This window comes from Lithobates pipiens, unplaced genomic scaffold, assembly GCF_037356315.1.
Source record: "Lithobates pipiens isolate NorthernLeopardFrog02 unplaced genomic scaffold, aLitPip1_a1.2 Scaffold_8, whole genome shotgun sequence".
Lineage (NCBI taxonomy): Eukaryota > Metazoa > Chordata > Amphibia > Anura > Ranidae > Lithobates > Lithobates pipiens.
Window position 1 is genome coordinate 315,448,200 of NW_027507903.1, and position 13,944 is coordinate 315,462,143.

Consider the following 13,944-nt stretch of genomic DNA (forward strand, 5'->3'; position numbering starts at 1 on the left):
CACACATGATCGGTGTGTGAGGAGGAGAACCTGGTAACACATTGTTACCGCTCTATGTTTACATTTAGTGATCAGCTGTGAAACTCATATGGACTGTGACAGGTACTTTGATGGGCAGTGACAGGTCTTCTTCATTGGGGGGGCAATCAGTGTGATTGGTGTACACTGTAAGCGGTAAAGAGATGTTACCGCAATCTCCTTCTCACACGTGATCGGTAAGTGAGGAGGAGAACCCGGTAACACATCGTTACCACTCTATGTTTACATTTAGTGATCAGCTGTGAAAGGATCACAACCGATCACGTGGTAAACAGCCACCGGCCAATGGCTGTTTACCTGCGTGAGCAGTGTTCCCAGGAACACACTGCCACTGGCGTGCACACGCAGCACGCTCATGATCATGCGCATGCGCTGTGAAAAGTGGAGCAGTACCATCTGTGATTGGCCGTGATGATGCTTCCCCAGAACAAGAGCCACGCCAGCGGGCAGCAAGTGGTTAAAGGAGAAGTACAGCCAAAGCTTGTTAAATATCAAAGAATTTTGGAGGATAGTAGTATACAAATTTCCTCTTGGAAAATGGGACTTTTTAGGCACAGATTGTGAAACAATGTAAGTTTATAAAAAAGTTTTATTGATCAAAAAAAGAGTAATATCGTAAAGAGTAGCACATATTTATAAAAACATTAATGGTTGGGTTTTTGTACAAAACACAAGAGATGCCTATAATACCCAAACATTTAAATATATAACAAAATATGAAAACATAAAATACAATTGTATTTCCTACGCGTTACGAAGTATGACAAACTTCTTCTTCAGGGATAGTTCGATATGTAGTTTAAAGTTTTAATGATAATCTAAAAATACAAAAGAACTCTTTAGTAAACATTATATATCCAATAGGCATTCATAGTTTCAAAAAAAGGCAACAGATAAAAAAGGCAAAGAACATATCGGTCACATTAACCACATACTCACATGTCCATAAATGAGTAGGGTCCAGAATAATAAACAAAAAGGCCAAGAAGGCCACAGTGGGTAGATGTGAGAAACAGGGTAGAGAAAAATGTATCTCCTCGCTCCGAAGAGATGCAGATGCTGTGATCTCCTGTGTGCAACCCGGGACCAGCTCAACAAAGAAAACTGAGGGTAAAAGAACAGCATATATAAATCGGCCAGAATGTCAGACAAAATGCCCCAATGGGGTTACAGTGTATATTAGCAAGCTCGTTAGGCTGGGCTTCTCCTATGGACAGGGACAAGGGGTGGGCAGAAGGGACGGCTGCCCTGGGCACTGTGGTATCATGTGAGGTGAAGGGGGCACCGCAAGGAGATTAGGGGGGGGGGATTTTTGTTGCAAGGGGGAACTTGGAGGGTGGCAGAGGGTAAGTGTTGTTCTAGGAGGGGAAATGTGTGGGGGTATGCTAAGAGTGTTAATTTAGGGGGCTTTGTGTGGGGAAGGGGAATGAGAGAAGAAGATTTGTGCTTAGAGGGAGGATTTGGGAGGGGGATTTGTGCTGGGGGGGGCTTTCCAGTGGGGGGGGGAGATGTGTACTGGGGGGGAAATTGGGAATTTTTAGGGGTAGAGAATTTGTGCTAGGAGGGGTGATTTTTTTGGGGGGGCATTTGTGCTGGGGGGATGGGGGGCAAAGATTTGTGCTGGGAGGGGTGATTTCAGCAGAGGGAATTATTTGTACTGCGAGGAGGGAAAATTAGGCTTAGGGGGAGTGAAAGGGATTAGTGTTTAGTTAGTGTTTAGTTTTTTGTTGAGGAGGATCTTTGTTGCCACATAATACTTATACATCTTGGAGGGGGGGGGGCGCAGTTTGGCATGTTCGCCCTGGGCTCTAGAAGACCTTGTCCCAGCACTGCCTATGGATCACAGTAGTGCAATTTGTTTTGTACTCTTGTGACCCATTTTGCCTGCACTGACACCCAAGCTGCTGAGAGGCTGAGACGGACCCTCCACAGTTTAGCACTCCAGTGAGCGAGGAGGGAGCAGAGAGATGCTGATTGGAGTTGTGAGAACCAAGCCATCAGCGATGTTCAATCGCTTGGTTATCAGTGTAGAGGCGCCGGGGGACAGATGCAGCATTGGACCGATGCTACATCCACCTAGGTAAGTATGATTATGGAAAACCCCCCAAACCCATGCTTCTCTTTTAATGCTTGCCCCCTCACCACAGCCAGAAGTAGAGGACCCTCTTGTGAAGTCACTTAAATGTCTCAAATAATAAAAAATAAATAAAAAAAAACACAGAAAATGTCACTGGAACAGCATATTTTACTTTAGATTGCTCATTCATACTGATATGTTTCCATAATAAATAAGAGTCATTGAAACTGAAACTTTTTGCATATACAAATTTCACGTAACAAGAATTCAGCTTTTATTTTTGCATGTCTCTATCAATGTTAAAATTTGCATAGCGTTTCTGGGCATCAGTGGGATATGCTGGTACCCCCAGCATCTCCGATTGCAAGGCAGGACCCCAGTCTTAGCGGAGCTAAGTTGGGAAATGAATGGAATGTGGGAAGGAGTCTTAAGAACACAGTGTTCCTTCCTGATATGGGGGACTGACGTCATGCAATAACTGCCTGGAGCTCAGGCAGGAAGCACAGTCTGACTCCCCGCCTGCCCCTTTCTTGTCTTGACTTCTTTGTTTGGCATGAAAGGGAAAATACAGTACATTAAACATCAACATAATTGTACTCTTTAAACCTTAAAATTGCTATGGATGAAAGCATTCAGTCCTAGTTGCTCTATTTGAGCTCAAAGCATTGAAATGCATACAAAAGGATTACAGTCATTTCTTGTGTATTATGTCGGAGCTGTCCGAATGCATTAAACAGAGAATGGAACAGAGCAGGGATTGGAACTGTTCTGCTTTTATTTATCTCAATACCAGCAATGCAAATTTCACCTGAATTGCTTCAACATCTTTCTTTAGACAAGGACAACACAATTATATTCTTTCTGAAAGTCCAGTCAACCACTGGAAGGTTAATATGGAAGGCTCTTATGACAGACACATGATCTGTGCAATTTATGAATGGGGGACCCCTCACATATTGTACAAAAACTTGAAAACAAATGGGCTTTTTAAATTTTTTTGCACATTAACTGGCACAAGCTGTTTGACAGGATTGCTCTCTATTAATTAATAGGGCCATTATTAACATAGTTAAGGGGCCCTAAATAAGAGAACGAGATCTTTTGCTAAGTGGAAGAGTGGGCTTGATAATAAAGTTGGCGGTGCATCCAGGCAAGGCCCCTGTGAACAGTGGGGACTCCCTTCCATGAAAATAAACCAATAATCTAAACAAAATAATTGGGAGCAGAAAGACTAATGCAACCAGCATATATATATTGTTTTGTAATTCCTTTATTTAGCCAACAGTTGCATTAAACAAATGAAGATATCAGTAAGGCAGGCAACAATGACATACGTATGCTAAAAACAAATAATGAATGTCCACTGTAACTTCAAAAGCAACTCAACAGATTCAAAGCATACAAAATATATCAAGTTATATGGCATGTCAAATATTCTGGACTGGTAGGGCATGATAGTAATGCCGCGTACACACGATCGGACTATCCGGCGGACTTAGTCTGGCTGACAAACCGCCAGACTTTGCAAACAAGCGGACCTGCCCACGCACGACTGGACTTTTCAAAAGTCCGGCGGACCCCCGCCATAGTCCACAGGACTTTTGAAATTAACAGACTTGCCCACGCATGGAGAAAAGTCCATTCATTTTGAACGTGGCTCCAGGTAGACGGAACTAGCGCAGGAAGTCAATGTTGCCACCTCCCTCTGCGAGATTGACACCTCGCTGTCCCCGTCACCTGGTATGAACTTAAAGTGGAAGCCCGATGACGAATGAATGAATGAATGAATGAAATACTTGTATAGCGCACAATGCGAACTGAATCGCCTCTACGAAGAAGAAAGCCAGGCTCCTCCGCTAGTAGAAGAGCTAGCAAATGAGCAGAAGATAGCGGAGGAGTCCGCCGAGAAGACCCCCCAAGACGGAAGACCACCGGAGCTATCCAATAAATTATTTTAAAAACATGTGTTGTGTTTTTTTCTTTACACTTTTTTTCACCAGGTGAATGGGTAGGGGTACATGGTACCCCATACTCATTCACATAGGGTGGGGGCCGGTATCTGGGGGCCCCCTTATTAAAGGGGGCTCCCGGATTCCGATAAGCCCCCCGCCCACAGACCCCGACAACCAACGGCCAGGGTTGTCAGGAAGAGGCCCTTGTCCTCATCAACATGGGGACAAGGTGCTTTGGGGTGGGGGGCCCCCCTTCCCCAAAGCACCCCCCCATGTTGAGGGCACACGGCCTGGTACGGCTCCCCACCGGCTGGGCTGCGTGCTCGGATAAGGGTCTGATATGTACTTTGGGGGGACCCCCACACCGTTTTTTCAGTGTAGGGCTTCCCCTTTAAGGCTGGATTCACACCTATACACTTTTAGTGCTTTTTGCATTTTGTAGATTTGCACTACAGTCCATTTACCATGGTTTCCTATGGAACATGTTCTGTAGTACAAATTTGCAAAATGCAAAAAGCATAAAAAATGCATAGATGTGAATCCAGCCTAAATCCATACCAGATGACGGGGCCAGCGAGGTGTCAATCTCACCGATGGAGGCGTCGACATTAACTTCCTGCACTAGTCCCGTCTACCTGGAGCCGCATTCAAAATGAACGGACTTTTCTCCATGTGTGGGCAAGTCCGTTCATTTCAAAAGTCCGGCGGACTAGCACACAGACAGGCGGATTGTCGGCCGGACTACCGAGTTCGGCTGACAATTTTGAGTCAAACCTTCTTTCTAAGGAAAGAAAGGAAAAGTCTGCCGGAGCCCACACACGGGCGGATTGTCCAGCGGATAGTCTGATCGTGTGTACGTGGCATAATTGTCACCAACTTTAAAAGAAAGGGGGAGGGAGGAAGAGGGAGAGGAAAAGGGAAAAGAAAGAGAAAGGAGAAAAAATGATAGGAGGGGGGAGAGGGGGGAGGAGAGATAGGAGAGGAAGAGGAAAGCCTAAATAAAAGATTTGTGGGTTTTTTTTTTTTAGGCGATAACAAATGAGGATTATGATGTTTGTGTTTTATGTATGATGTTGTAAATGTACCTGTATGTATTATGGTTATTATAAAAATAATAAAGAGAAGATTTGAAACAACTTTCCACGTCCGTGTAAAAAACCCTAGCGTAATAATGCAGTTGTATGGGATAAAAAGAAATAAAGAAATAAAAATAGACGTGGTCAAAAGGGATCCCCGGCAGCCAACATAACTCAGTAAGAAAACAAATTTTTCCTATAAGGTCAAATACAAGCTAAAGGTATACACTCAGTTGGGGGGAGTAGTAAAGGTGAAGGGTGGGATAAATGGAGGGGAATAGGGACAAGAAAACATGTACAAGGAGAAAGGAAAAAGGGGGGCATCAGAAAAAAGGTTGGAGTTTGGAGAACCAGAAGAAACAGAAAGATGGGGTCTCTCGTTCAGAGCCTAGCACTAGACCTAGAGAAATCAGCCATGTTGCGAGACCTCCAGCAGATAGCTATCGGTGAAGACAAAGTTTTGCCATGGTCTCCATGTGTCACGGAAGGACTCCTCCCAGTTATGGAAAGTGGCCATAAGGTCCTCTATGACCCTTATTTCATTGATTTTAGAGAACCAAAGAGACCTCATGGGCAGATGCACAGACCTCCAGCACAGTTGAATGCATGCCCTAGCTGAATTTAAGAGCTGAATAGTAAGAGAGGCCTTGCATTTTTTGATGGGTCGCCGTGTGAGGCGCAGCAAGCATTCTGCAGGATTGTCCACTAAATCAACATTAGTCAGGTGCTTAAAAGTGCTGGCCACCTCTCGCCACTAGCATATATTTTTAACATTAACCATAAGCATATGGATGCACAACAGTGAAAAAAAATATATGCATACATCCAAGAGTACATACATCCAATGTACAAATAGGTATAACCAGAAAAGGGTCTGATAGGAGTCCTTGTAGAATTGTACACATATACCTGGGGATGTACACTGTGTATATATATATATATATATATATATATATATATATATATATATATATATATATATATATATATATTTATTTATTTATTTTTTATATTGTAAAGCGCTGCGTAAATTACTGGCGCTATATAAATCCTGAATAATAATAATATATATAGTTGTTAGTAGTGATACCTCAAGAAGAATGTTGCAGCAAAGCCCAGTTACTGTCAAAGACCTGAAGGCAAGATCTCTGGTGATGAGGATATCCTTCAACTGTTGTATAACCCACCAGAAACGCAAACCTAGCTACATGTATCTGGCACTAGTCTCACATCTGATCTGGGTGAAAATACCGCAGCAGTATCAGCCCAATCCAGATGATCCCTGGTATCTTTTGTCTTTTATTCTCTGTCTTGGAGTCTATAACAGCAGCGCAGCATAGTACCTGTAATAGCTTGCGTCAAAACAGAATAGTCACTGACAGGTATAGTATGGGAGCTCTCCTTGACCAACACAGAAACAGTCACAGCAACACAGTCTCTGGTGGGCTCAGCACAGCAGCCTTGTACTCACAGCTATCAGTACCACAGTAGCTGCCCACAGGTCCCAGCAGCAGTGCTCTTCATTTCCTTAGAAAAACTACAACACCTCTGAGCGCCTCTTCCTTCCTGGTTTCCTACTCCAGACCACAGGGGCAGAAAGTGATGTACATAATTATACATAAAACTGTGATACTAGCAGTTAAAGTGGAACTATGGGCAAAACTTTTTTTTGTGTTTGTCATCATGGATAGAGCAAAGGAGGGTCAGATTTTTATTCTGTGTCCTATTGTGAAGATTTCCCTTCACTTCCTGTCCCACAGCCAAACGGGAAGTGAAAGGAAATTGCTGCAAATTAAGAGATTTGCCCTCTATTACTTTTCCAGGGACAACACAAACTTTGGGGATTTTCTTTTACTATCTCTTTTTTCCCGGTGCCTCCATGGCAGCATACCTGTGTGACAAGCTCCACCTTGGCTCCTCCCTCAGGACCAGTGAATATTATAAAAGGAAAGGATTAGTGCACTCCCAGCATTCTACTTTTTTTCCTCATAACTCATAGTCAGTGAATAGTGGTCGAACGTCTCTTACCTCTGCAGTCGGCAGCTTCCAGCTGGCTTCAAGCCTCTCCCAGATGCAGTACCTATTTTGAGGCAGCTAAAAGCACTAATAAGATAGGGAGTCCCTTCTGTGAGCCTTTTGGGACAGCAGTTGTCTCTTAACTAAGAGCTCCTATCTGCATTTATATACTGGCATTTGCTCAAGCCTGCAGCAGAGAAAGCAGCTATATCTATTTTTCACTTAGCCTTATCCTTCAATTTATTCCTCCTGTCATCTATTCTCTCTCACTTTCCTTTCCTTGTGTTCCTCTCTCTCTTTTTTGCTTTCTTCCTCCCTCACCGCCTTTCCCTCCTTGTGATATTGTACCTTCATTCCTGGTTGCTATAGTGGGCGGCATGCACCACGCATCAGCTTTCCTGAGTCCCTCAGCACCCTCCTGAGAGCTCTGCACATGAGTGGACGTCAGCAGCCGGCTCATAGGTCCTAGTGCCACTGGCCACGCTTGCGCAGTCTGGCTTGAGGTTATGGTGGCCATCTTGAATAGGGGCAAATTTTACATTTTTTTGCCCTTGTTTGTCAAAATAATTTTTTAGAGGGTTGTATCCCAGATGTCCCACCCCTCTCCATTTTTTATTACTGGGGGTATCAGTATGGTGCCTGTTGTCATCTGAGGAGGTTGCCTATGCTGGGAGCTCCTGGAGGGGACCCTGTATTTGGCCAACAGTATATGTAATTTCTTTCTTTTTTCTTTTTTTTACCCAGGAATACCGTTTCCTTGCTCCAGCTGAAATACCAGACGCTAACTCCTGCAGCTAACACTTTTTAAGTAGCAACAGCAACCATTTTTTCCTTTTGGGATAAAGGTTTTACATAAATTAATAAAAGCTGACCATTAGAAGCACCCCCTGTCAGTGTTAAATGGTTTGTTTCAAACCTCTTATTGACAGTTTTGCTGTACAGCTTAATCCGTTAAAGAAAGTTGCATTACTTCCTGGATCACCAGGTGAAAAAAAAAGGAAAAAAGTCTAGAAAATATCCAAAACAATTAATGCACCCAACACATCAAATTGTTAAGCTGCCATATAATGAATACGGTATGTTTTTGGGTTTTAGGTATTGAACACTTGTAGGTATGCAGCTGCCATACATTAATGCTATGTAGGTGTCTGAATGCTCTATTTTATTTTATTTGTTTGTTCCTGGCTGGGCTTCATTTGTAATATCATAGTTTTTGAGTTGAAATATAATACTTTGAAAGAAGTTTTTCTTCCTAAGCCCTTGTACACAGGGTCGGAGATTCCGACGGAATATGTCCTATCGGACCACTTTGTCGGATATTCCGACGGTGTGTGGTCTGCATCGGACTGTTTCCGTCGGAATATCCGACGGACCAAGTTTTCCAACTTGCCGGTAAAATTTTCAGACAAAATGCTCCTATCGGACATACTCCGATCATGTGTAGCCTACTCCAACGGACAAAGTGCCACGCATGCTCAGATCAAATTCCTAGACCAAAGCTATTGGCTACTAGCCTGAACGTAGTCCACAAAATAATGTCATTAGTGATGAACGAACTTCCGACGGGACGTTTCGCGAACGCGGACCGCGAACGCGGCCGATAGTTTGCGAACCGTAACGTTCGCGGCGGGCCCCATTGACTTCAATGGGAGGCGAACTTTGCAAACCTACAGGTCAAATTTGCAGCCACAAAATAATTACTAGCTGTGCAAACATAGTCCCACCACATGGCCAATCACATAACACAAGTATGAGGTGAATCTGGGATCGACAACTACAAGCATTCTTTTTTATATGTGAAATTGTGACAATTCAGGACTGTGGAGCAGGAGATGATCACCAGCAGCGTGACATACAGCAATGACACCTGCACCGTGATAGAGTCATCTGACACCAGCACCGTGATAGAGAGCACTGACATCAGCAGCGTGACATAAAGCACTGACACCAGCACCGTGATATACAGCACTGACACCAGCACCGTGATAAACAGCACTGACACCTGCACCGTAAGCAGCCCCAGGAGGAAGTCAGCACAGCACAGGGATGGTGGGAGCCCCTCAGAATAAGCAGCCCCAGGAGGAAGTCAGCACAACACAGGGATGGTGGGAGCCCCTCATAATGAGCATAGCACAGGGATGGTGGGAGCCCCTCATAATATGCACAGCAGAGGTACAGCCCCAGGAGGAAGTCAGCACAGCACAGGGATGGTGGGAGCCCCTCATAATAAGCAGCCCCAGGAGGAAGTCAGCACAGCACAGGGATGGTGGGAGCCCCTCATAATGAGCATAGCACAGGGATGGTGGGAGCCCCTCATAATATGCACAGCAGAGGTACAGCCCCAGGAGGAAGTCAGCACAGCACAGGGATGGTGGGAGCCCCTCATAATAAGCAGCCCCAGGAGGAAGTCAGCATAGCACAGGGATGGTGGGAGCCCCTCATAATAAGCAGCCCCAGGAGGAAGTCAGCACAGCACAGGGATGGTGAACTTTACAAATCTACAGGTCATATTTTCAGCCACAAAATAATTACTAGTTGTGCACACATAGTCCCACCACATGGCCAATGACATAACACATGTATGAGGTGAATCTGGGATCGACAACTACAAGCATTCTTTTATTATATGTGAAATTCTGACAATTCAGGACTCTTGAGACAATGGAGGCGAGGGAAGGTCAGGGTAGGCAAAGAAGAGGGTGCAGGAGATGATCACCAGCACCATGATATAGCGCACTGACACCTGCACCGTGATAGAGTGATCTGACACCAGCACCGTGATAGAGAGCACTGACATCAGCAGCGTGACATAAAGCACTGACACCAGCACCGTGATATACCAGTCCTTAAGGATTAGCAGACTGTACCTCACTCAACCCTATATACTATAGTACGCTATACCTTACCAGTCCTTAGAAGGACCTTTGTGGAACTAGTAGGTTGTGATTAGCAGACTATACCTCAGTCCCTATACTGATAAAGGACTGCTGCAGAATAGGGCAGCAGTCAGCAGTAGTGCACCTCAACCCTATATATTGTGGACCTATACCAGCCCTTAAGGAATAGCAGACTGTACCTCACTCAACCCTATATACTCTAGTAGACTATACCTTACCAGTCCTTATAAGGACCTTTGTGGAACTAGTAGGTTGTGATTAACAGACTGTACCTCAGTCCCTATACTGATAAAGGACTACTGCAGAATAGGGCAGCAGTCAGCAGTAGTGCACCTCAACCCTATATATTGTGGACCTATACCAGTCCTTAAGGATTAGCAGACTGTACCTCACTCAACCCTATGTACTGTAGTACGCTATACCTTACCAGTCCTTAGAAGGACCTTTGTGTAACTAGTAGGTTGTGATTAGCAGACTGTACCTCAGTCCCTATACTGATAAAGGACTGCTGCAGAATTGGTCAGCAGTCAGCAGTAGTGCACCTCAACCCTATATATTGTGGACCTATACCAGTCCTTAAGGATTAGCAGACTGTACCTAACTCAACCCTATATACTCTAGTACACTATACCTTACTAGTCCTTATAAAGACCTTTGTGGAACTAGTAGGTTGTGATTAGCAGACTGTACCTCAGTCCCTATACTGATAAAGGACTGCTGCAGAATAGGGCAGCAGTCAGCAGTAGTGCACCTCAACCCTATATATTGTGGACCTATACCAGTCCTCAAGGATTAGCAGACTGTACCTCACTCAACCCTATGTACTGTAGTACGCTATACCTTACCAGTCCTTATAAGGACCTTTGTGAAACTAGTAGGTTGTGATTAGCAGACTGTACCTCAGTCCCTATACTGATAAAGGACTGCTGCAGAATTGGTCAGCAGTCAGCAGTAGTGCACCTCAACCCTATATATTGTGGACCTATACCAGTCCTTAAGGATTAGCAGACTGTACCTCACTCAACCCTATATACTCTAGTACACTATACCTTACCAGTCCTTAGAAGGACCTTTGTGTAACTAGTAGGTTGTGATTAGCAGACTGTACCTCAGTCCCTATACTGATAAAGGACTGCTGCAGAATAGGGCAGCAGTCAGCAGTAGTGCACCTCAACCCTATATATTGTGGACCTATACCAGTCCTTAAGGATTAGCAGACTGTACCTCACTCAACCCTATATACTCTAGTATACTATACCTTACCAGTCCTTATAAGGACCTTTGTGCAACTAGTAGGTTGTGATTAGCAGACTGTACCTCAGTCCCTATACTCATAAAGGACTGCTGTAGAATAGGGCAGCAGTCAAGTATAATATTCTTTCTATATTTGGAAGAAAGGATATTATACGTGTACAAGCCTATTACCATACCAGTCCTACCCGAACCTTTGTGGACCTAATAGTAACAGCTACTGATTAAACTGACTGTCCCTCACTGCCACACACAGCTTCCTGTCTGTCCCTATTTAAACTGACAAAACACAGGCTGCTGCAACAATAACTTGAATAGCACTCAAAACTATATCCTGTACTACTTTACCATACCAGTCCTGAAAAGGACTTTTGTGGACCTAATAGTAACAGCTAATGATTAAACTGACTGTCCCTGCTGCACACAGCGTCCTGTCCCTCTCTCAGCACTGACAAAAGACAGGCTGCTGCAACAATGACTTGAATAGCAGTGCCTCAAACCTATATCCTGAACTACACCTATACCATACCAGTCCTTAAAAGAACTTTTGTGGACCTAATAGCTAGCGATTTGGGTCACTGAAGTCTCTCCCTGCTCCACACAGCAACCTCTCCCTATAGTGACATACGAAAGAATGTAAAATGGCCGCCGGATCAGGTCTATTTATAAGTTAGGGGGAATGTCCAAGTGTCCATGTGCTGTAATGTCTCAATTGGCTGTCCTGTACCACATGATGGATGTGTCATCATAGGTCAAAGTTCTTTTACACAGTAAACACGTAAGTCCGCCGGGCGAACAGCGGCAATAGTCCGCCGATCGGAAGGACCGCGAACAGCCAAAATTCGCTGCGAACCGACCGCCGGGCGAACCGTCGGCCATCCCTAAACGTCGTCACGTTATGGACAATCTGAGTTTCCGACAACTTAGTCCGACCGTGTGTATGCAACATCACTTCCGGACCTCTTCCGGAATTAATCCGTCGGAATTACTCCGACGGATTTGGTTGTTGGAATCTCCGACCATGTGTACAAGGGCTAAAAGTTCCTGATGCATAATTGGAAAATGTTTACGCTACCAATTAATTTTTAAATTTTTTTATATTGTGGTTTTGAGTGCACTTATGGTTTCAAGCCTCAAATGTAATCTCAAAGACTTTTCCCAAAGCATGAATTCTTGTTCCTCATTTTAGTTTGGGTAAATTTTTTTCTTTCTTAACAGTCTATGCGTGACTAATTTTTGTTGCTTAAATTAGACAAGTTCTGTTTCAAAATGAGGTCTGGATAGTACATGTCTGACCGTGATTTTTATATTTTGTAAGTATTCATGGGCAGTTTTTCCCCATTTTAATCTTCGATGCATCATTAAAAGTTAATGTCTACATTAGTGGCTCTTAGCCTTGATGCATTTTTCATGCGACCCCTTTGTCAGTTTTCTGTTGATATTGAGGTCCTCAAAATATTCTCTAAAACAGAATAGAATAATACCTAATCTGCATACCTAAAATGTATGAAAGACAATTTAGCCAGTTTCTAGATACTCAAAGCCATCGATAAATGATTGATTTCTTTCCTGATCAATCTCTTCTGCCCCCTGCCCATAGTTACAATAACCAATGGGCCAGGGATGCTGGGAACAAGCCTGTCTTTTTCAACATCCGGACAAGTTGCTTTGTCATGGTACCCCCCATGTTGGGGGCATGTGGACTGGGAATATAATTAAAGTGGTTTAAAACCCCATTCATGAATGTTGAACTAAGCATATATATCAATAGTGTTTACTTATCTCTCTCTCCAAAGCTCTAATTGTTGTTTCTCTCTGGTGCTTCGTTCCTCTGTTATCAGCATTAGTCACTTCTGACAAGCTCTCTGACACATGAGATAACAGTAACTGAAAATCTGTGTCAGGAAGGGTGCTTAGAGGGAGATAAGCTCACCGCGAACGCGGCCGATAGTTTGCGAACCGTAACGTTCGCGGCGGGCCCCATTGACTTCAATGGGAGGCGAACTTTGCAAACCTACAGGTCAAATTTGCAGCCACAAAATAATTACTAGCTGTGCAAACATAGTCCCACCACATGGCCAATCACATAACACAAGTATGAGGTGAATCTGGGATCGACAACTACAAGCATTCTTTTTTATATGTGAAATTGTGACAATTCAGGACTGTGGAGCAGGAGATGATCACCAGCAGCGTGACATACAGCAATGACACCTGCACCGTGATAGAGTCATCTGACACCAGCACCGTGATAGAGAGCACTGACATCAGCAGCGTGACATAAAGCACTGACACCAGCACCGTGATATACAGCACTGACACCAGCACCGTGATAAACAGCACTGACACCTGCACCGTAAGCAGCCCCAGGAGGAAGTCAGCACAGCACAGGGATGGTGGGAGCCCCTCAGAATAAGCAGCCCCAGGAGGAAGTCAGCACAACACAGGGATGGTGGGAGCCCCTCATAATGAGCATAGCACAGGGATGGTGGGAGCCCCTCATAATATGCACAGCAGAGGTACAGCCCCAGGAGGAAGTCAGCACAGCACAGGGATGGTGGGAGCCCCTCATAATAAGCAGCCCCAGGAGGAAGTCAGCACAGCACAGGGATGGTGGGAGCCCCTCATAATGAGCA

The 13,944-nt window shown here is 44.4% G+C and overlaps 1 long non-coding RNA gene across 1 annotated transcript; it reads right to left on the reverse strand.

Annotated features, from left to right (window-relative positions):
• Positions 1–669: 669 nt before the first annotated feature.
• On the reverse strand, positions 670–7,516 carry LOC143961216 (uncharacterized). Its single transcript, XR_013270436.1, has 3 exons — positions 7,173–7,516; positions 979–1,143; positions 670–857 (listed from the first exon to the last, which is right to left on the reverse strand). It is a non-coding gene; the product is annotated as an uncharacterized LOC143961216 (long non-coding RNA).
• Between the last annotated feature and the right edge of the window lie 6,428 nt (positions 7,517–13,944).